Source organism: Cajanus cajan, chromosome 4, assembly GCF_000230855.2.
Source record: "Cajanus cajan strain Asha chromosome 4, NIPB_CcT2T_4, whole genome shotgun sequence".
NCBI lineage: Eukaryota > Viridiplantae > Streptophyta > Magnoliopsida > Fabales > Fabaceae > Cajanus > Cajanus cajan.
The window spans coordinates 58042695-58050787 of record NC_138520.1 but is presented as its reverse complement, the minus strand read 5'-3'; the positions used below and the strand labels follow the sequence as shown (position 1 = coordinate 58050787).

Below are 8093 nucleotides of genomic sequence, written 5' to 3'. Positions count from 1 at the left end.
ACCACATAAAAATTATTTTTAACATGTAATGATATATTTTGCCTGCTGTTTGTTCCCCTGCCTACGTATCTGCTGACAATTATATTAGTTTAATATATTTTTTATTCTTACCAATTCTAAAGTTTAAGATTTCATCAAATTAAAACTACCTACCTGGTGACTTAAAATTAATAGCTGAATAAGGCCAAAATTAGTCAAGTATTTCTAATTAAAGAGAGTAGTTTCTTTGTTGTTCTAATATTAATAAACACACCGAACGTGGGCCATGTATTTCTTTAATCATTCTTTAATGTCAATCCCCTCTGATCTCAAAATTCTTACCTCATAGATTGAATCAGATTTTGGTGGCACAACCAACAAATGCAGCAAATCCAAAGAGAAAATTATACACTATATGGAGAGTGAGGGTGACCAACTGACAAGACAATATATGTTTAACAAACAATTCGATAGGAAAGCTAACACCCTCAACCTTAATTTTGGTTCTATTTAGATATGGAAAGCTATTCTTCCTTTAAAAATTTATCCCATCAGAATAAGTATCACAAAATAAATAATAAGGTAGCGTTTAGTTAGAGGAGAGGAACTAGCTTTTATAAAAATAAAAAATAATAAAAAAAAAATATTACTTATTTCATAAAATTAAAGGGAAAGAGAGGAAAAAAAACTAAAATTTATCTTTTTCAGTTCAGTATGAGGAAATTTAAATTATAAAATGCAAAAAAAAAAAACAATTAGTGAGATTATATCTTTTTTCCTTCCTTTTCATTTTCTCTATTGATATTTATTAAAAATATAACAATTTTTTTTATTTTCCTTGCCCTCTCTAATCATCAAACTAATTAATCAAATAAAGAGATTGTATTCTTCCTTCCCTCCCTTTCTCTCCCGCGTCCTCTATTAAGAATTTTCTTCTCCCTTCCTTTGATTCTTTGAACCAAACTCTAGGTACATTTTGATTGACAATTATAAATGTGTCCACATCAAGAACATTAGTATGTAACTTTTTACCATTTTAATACTCACAAGAAACATCCGCAACTGAAAACCAAAGTGCTGATATAACTCATGTTTAAATTTTAAGGGTTTGGTTAGGCTATGACTGTAATTAAAAAAGGACACAGTGATCGTGGGCCATCCCTAGTACTGTTGAAATATGTGATAAAGAAGGCTTGATTTAAACAACTCAACGTCAAGTTATGGGGCAACAATAATATTGTAAATATGCACTATTTTTTTTATCAATAATAATAATAATAGGAATCGAATTTAAAAGTTTGTGTATAATATTCTAACTCTTTCTTGTTATCTTTTATATTTTATCATATATTTTACTATTATAGAGTGTGTATGAAAATATCGATAAAAACAATAAAAATCTCCAACAAATACAAAGCATACTGCTACCAGATATTGTTAAGCATGTTTTAATTTATTTCTTTTTCTGTTCACTTTCTTATCTTTGACTAGTTGTATACATGCATCTTCTATATATCAATCATTTTCCTGATTATTTAATGTTTCTAGAGTGTTGTCTTATTCCAACTAATCAGTGGCTTCAAAAACGTTGATGAGGAACAGTGCCTCTCACTCCCACTCTAATCTTCTATATAAACAACCTCCTTTGTGCCAGTTTCCCACAACACACTGAAAGCAAAGGCTGAAAGTAACTAAACAAGGAGAGAGCTATAACATACATATAGTCATGTCATCAGGGCAGAGAAGGTCATCAAGAGCTTCAAAGTTCACAGAGAATGAGATTAATGATCTTGTCTCTAGGTTACAAGTTCTGCTTCCACAAGTGAACCAAAGAGGAAACTCAAGGGTATGATCACGTCCATGGAGTGAATACTTTTACTTCATTTCTGCATTGCTTTCCTTAGCTGATTTCATAATAACCTTCTCTACTCTAGCTTGACAGATAAAGTTAATTATGGTTGCAATAGTAAAGAAATATTAATGTGAGCTTTGAAGAAACTTAATTACATTAATGTTAAACGGTATTCCTAATTAAACTTTCCTCTACAACAAAAATACACCAACATATTTTTAGTCATTATAATTAAGATAATGTTTACTTTTATTCTCTCACAAATCTCATGTAGAGTGTGTTGGTCGACTAATCCAAAGTTATTGTTTTGTACTTTTATTCTCTCGAAAGCGAATCTCATGTAGAATGTGTTGGTCGACTAATAAAAAATTATTGTTTTAGGTTAGTTAGTAATCTCGAATTTCAACCTTAATATACTACATTAAATATTTTTTTAAAAAAAACAAACAAACTTTGTTTCCTTTTCTGACTCAAGCAATACATTGCCTAGCTCTTGTTGGAAATACATGTGATCTCTTCTGAGAAAATATCTCATTTTACTTCTTCATTTGAAGAAATGTGTCATATCCTTATTTTTATGATATTTTTTCCTTTTAAATTATTTAACATATTTTCCTTTATATATATATATATATATATATATATATATATATATATATCACTTTAAAAATATCATAATAAGAAAAGTACTATAAAGATAAATGTAATTTAAAAAAAAATACATTGGCACATATAGTGTTAATTTCAAGAGAGATTTGATGTAAATATACTTTATGTAAAATAAATTTCAATATAAATGTTAAATGACTACATATAAATAAGAGTTTAATTTTCATATGATGTTATTTTTATATTAGATTAGTATAGATATAACTTTTAAATTATTTATTATAAATCTCGTCCATTTAACCCATATATATATATATATATATATATATATATATATATATATATATATTATTTTGCAATTGTATGTAATTGTGTTTTTAAGTTAAATTCTAAATAATATTAATGTATTAAACTTGTGTATGCATCATGTTTGTTGTAGACTGATAAAATTAAATAAAACCTTGATATATAGTCACAAGAAACCATAGTATCGTATATATTTTTTTTATAAAAAATAAAAAAAAAAAAAGTTAAAAATGTTTTTAGTACATATGAATATATAGTACCCCTTTTATTTTATTTATCAATAAAGATTTTTCTTATAAAAAAATACATATAAAATGTTGCTTTTACTTCCAAAATAATAAATAAATAAAAACTGACTTCCTTTAGCCTATTGTTCACGGAAACGTGTCCAAGTATCACCTTCTCTCACCCAAAAACAAAAATGTCACACTTTTTTTATATAAAAATAGGAATAACACATGATTTTTTTCATAAATAAAAAAAACTAAATATATTATATATTTTTAGACACTAAAATGAACATGAACTTATTTACAGAAACTAAATATATTTAACTTTTTTTAAAATGTAATTTAAATAGATAACTTACTCAGTTATTTATCCATAAATTATTATATACAGAACAAAATTGTTATATATGTAATGATTAGTTTACGATGTAAAATATTATAATAAAATTAAACTGTAAAAATAGGGTTTAGGGAGAGACACCATGTTAGTGAACAATAACAAAGTTGCATTGCACGGTGAAAACAATAACTCACTGTAAAATATTAATCCAACTATATTCTCAAGTTTAAACTGATTACTTTAGTCTGAATCGATTAATTTCTAGAGAAGAGTGACAAAAAGTTTGTCTGTGTTTTGGGAGCAGCAATCAGCGTCGAAGATTTTGCAGGAAACTTGTTGTCATATTAGGAGGCTGCAGGAAGAGGTGGAACAACTCAGTGAGAGGCTATCAGAGTTGATGGATTCTGTGGACATCAGTGACATTGACAGAAGCACTTTACAAAACTTTTTGCAACTATAACAGATCATGCAATACTCTTTCTCCTTTCCCTTCTGTTTCTTCCCCACTAGTAGATTGTGGTGGAGCCTTTAATTCCAACCATGCAATAATATCATGTCACCCTCTCCTTCAAATAATGGGAAACCATTATCTTTTCTTTTGATTTATTTGTATGTCATATATTAATTAAACTTGTATTCTGGTAACTCTATATATATCCTGCTATATGATTAGTTAAAAAAGTATGAGTTTGTTGGTCCTAAACAAGTAAAAGAGCTACGAGAATCAAACCCTACACATGAGTAGAACAAGTATTCAACAAAATGTAAAACATTTTTTTTTTTTTTATAATGCAGCAAAAAAACACTACACCAAAACAAAAAGATTAAGAGAAAGAAGAACACAAAAATTGATGTTTAGTTAAAGTAACCTACTTCCACGGAAAAAAGCAGATGATCAAGTTTTTAGAATAGAACTATCTTTTGCTCTTATTCACAACCCTTTGATGTCTCTAAAATTTTTCTCTTTATTTTTATGTATCTCTTTTACAGTCTATGCACTTATGTGTTCTCACCCTTTCTCTTCAACCGTTACACTTAGATAAAATCTCCAAAGCAAATATAATAGGATCCCAGACTTTAAAACTAAAGTCTTATGAAACTGAAAAAAAACTGAACTCATTACACTATAACTTATCAGATGCATGAAAACAGACAAAACATATTGTACGTATAAAACAATATTGACGAATCAACGTTCAAAGCAAACAATGCACCAAATTTTGAGTAAAAACAACAAAATTGACGAATCAGCTTTGTGTCGAATGAAAATTGTAATTATTTTAAATTATATATGAGTATCTCCACCCGTAATTCTCTCCTAACTCTTTAATTGTAAGAACCGGTTAGTGCTTGAGGCTTTGTTCTTTTATGTGAACTTTATTATTGTATTTAGTAAAGAAACTATTAATTATAGACTAACAATTATTCTTTCACTGTGTACAGAAAATTTCGTCTCTACTCTTTGTTTGGCACTCAAAAAGATTATGACTAGAGGCTTTGTTCTTAGTCTTATACTTTGTGATGAGATACATGATCATGACAGTGTGTCAATAAATTAGCAAAACATTTTTATCCATATTTTATACAAACAAGACTCGTTTATTAGAATTTGAGTAACTAGGGGACATTTTTCCGCGGATATATTTAATATCAAATTTTTCATATCAAAACTTTTAGCTTGCATTTATTATTATTATTATTATTATTATTATTATTATTATTATTATTATTATTATTATTATTATAACAACTTAAAATAATTACTGAAAAAGAATATAAGAATTACTATAACCCACGCAAGTTAAAAGAGGTAACAACAAAGAAACTCGGAACCATAAATGACCCATATTGTCTCGTATTTTTTTGTTCACGAGCTGCCAAACATTCCATGCTAAATCCTCACTCCTTATATTACTAATTTAATTGCGAACTACACGTCTGCACCCAGTTTTAGCTTCCAATGATTCAATATACTACTAGTACTTGGGGCTATGAAAATTCTGAAACTGCTTTATATATGAATTTAAAATATATGAATAAAACAATAAGATAACGACAAAAGGCATAGATACGTTATGCTAGAATTTTTAACATATAATAATCAATTGCTGTCAAAGCAAACATATAATAATCAATTTCCAATACCATTATATACAATCAATTAAGAAAAATAAAAGGTAGCAGATTGATCAGTTTTTTTTTTCTTTAATCGCATTTTCCCTTCACATGAGCACTTATTTTTCTAAATCCATCCTATTCTGTATAGATTGGAAATGAGTTTTGCTTAATTAAAAGTCACATATTTCTTGAAGCTGTTGGATAATTTCGCCTGACTTTACATAAAGAATCGTCAAAGTCGACTTAGTGATTAAGATAATATAGATAGGATTTTAAGTTTAAATTTATGTTGTTATTATAATTTTGATAAATAAAAAAATTTGAACTAATCCGGTTTACAAAATTGATTCAACTATTCAATCTATTTTTATAAAGTAGATTGATTTAGTTCAATCTTTTTTTTTAAAAAAATCAATTCATATATCTATGAATATAAAGTAAATAACTGCTTCGCACCTATATCGATCCATCATGATCCCTATGCTTAATGGAATAGAAGCAATGGAAAGACATGCATAACTACCTAAGGCAAATACATAACAATTCCTGAATATGCAAGATATATTATATACATACATGTGAACAACTGAATATACACGTGTATATATAGTAATCCAAAAACTATAAAGTGTCAGCTTAGGTTACTAGTTAAACAACAATTATAGAAACGGTTACCTTAGAGTAACCAAAAGAGCATTTGCATCAAGCCATCAATCAACATGGCCACACCAATAGGGACTTGCCTCCAACTAACCCTACATTATACTCCTATGTAAACATGACCATCGCAGTCCAACCCTTAGAAAACATGTAAGGATAAACTAGATTTCAAAATAATAAACATATACAAGTATAGATGAAATATTAGTATACCATCACATGTTAACCATCCAACATGCAACTCATGACTTACATCATACAACAACCAACATGGTATCAACAAGTTTGCAAAATAACGACTGAAACTAGCGACCAAAATTTATCAGTCGCTATTTAGCGACTGATTTAACGACCGATTATGAATAATCAAAATAGTGACCGATTTAGCAACCAAAATAAGTCGTCGCTAGAAAATTGATCGCTATTTTGGTCGCTAAATAAGAAATTTTGATTTTTTTAGCGACGAAATTAAATTCGGTCTCTATTTCGGTCTCTAAATCAGAAATTTTGATTTTTTTTAGCAACGAAATTAAATTCGATTGCTAAATATTAGTTAAAATCAGCGACGAAATTGAATTCGGTCGCTAAATTTTAAGTTGTTGTTCAATTTTAACAAAAATTGATATAAACATATAAAGTGATATGAACTTTCAATCTAACGGTTGGATTTACAAAATTCACATTTAATATAAAGTTATTGAGCGATGTAATACTTAGTAAAAGTTATACCAGTGTTATTATAACCCTTCTCATTTTAAAATATATAAATTATTACTTAAACTTTTAAATTTATAATAAATAATTTAAATTGTATCATAAAATTAATTTTAAATAGAAATAAGTAGATTGTTAATTATAAAAGTAAGTATATATATAAATAAAGATTAATTAAATATAATATAATTATTATTATTAGTAATATAATTATTATATATATTATTATATATTTATAACTGTCCGGATATACCAAAATGATAAAGATCCATAGATAATATAAGTATGAGATTGGATAGTTGAGGATGACTTAAATGAATTAATTTATACTACTTATACTAACAACATGCATCTGTTTTTCGGTAGCTTATCTCATAAGAACTTCATAGTTAAGCGTGTTTGACTTGGAGTAATATAAGGATGGGTGACCTTCTGGAAAGTTTTCAAAAATTGAGTAATTAAGGACAAAACATGCTAAAAAGTTAAGTATTGTAAAATAAAATCCTTAAGAGGCCAAATATGAGTGGTTTGCAGCAACCAAATTTGCAACGTCTATAAAATTTAATAAGATAAAAAATAAATATTTAGCGACCAATTTAATTGATCACTAATTTGGTCATATACACTTCAGTGACCAAAATTATTGCAACCATTTTGCGACTGAATTAGCGACCGAAAATTTTTTCGTCGCTAAATAGCTTAGCGACCAGGGTTTTAGCAATTTAGTGACCGATTTTGGTGGTCGCTAAATTGTATATTTTTTTGTAGTGATATGAACAACAGGCACATCATACCACATCATATGCATACACTTCAACTAATGCATCATCGTGCATTTACCTACGAAGATCTCTTACAACAAAGTGAGCAATCTAAGTGGCTTGATCCTATCGAACCAACACATCCTTTTTACACATGCTAGGTCAACAACCAAATTGGGATACGAAATCCATAATTATTGATTTCTCAAATATTGTCACTTAAACTAAGAAGTCTAGTATTTTTGTCAAGGTATAACAATTTGGGTATGACCCCTACCATGACATAAGGTTACAAAACTAAGTCCTCTATGAAATTAGCTCACTAACTACCCTTTAAATATTGCGTCCCAACGATACTCAAATAGGGACTAAGTCTCTAACCTTGTAATTTACCTAGTTGATCACTTTATACATGTGTGTCTCGACCTTGCCTACATACAGTTCATCATTAGTCACTTATAGCCAATATGCCTTGACCTAACCCACATACCACATCAATTAAAGTCCTAAAGGAGACTCAACAA

The 8093-nt window shown here is 28.1% G+C and overlaps 1 long non-coding RNA gene across 1 annotated transcript; it reads left to right on the top strand.

Moving 5' to 3' along the window:
- Window positions 1–1212: 1212 nt before the first annotated feature.
- LOC114916614 (uncharacterized) lies at window positions 1213–3968 on the top strand. The gene is made up of 2 exons (XR_003805168.2): window positions 1213–1825; window positions 3621–3968. It is a non-coding gene; the product is annotated as an uncharacterized LOC114916614 (long non-coding RNA).
- Window positions 3969–8093: the final 4125 nt, after the last annotated feature.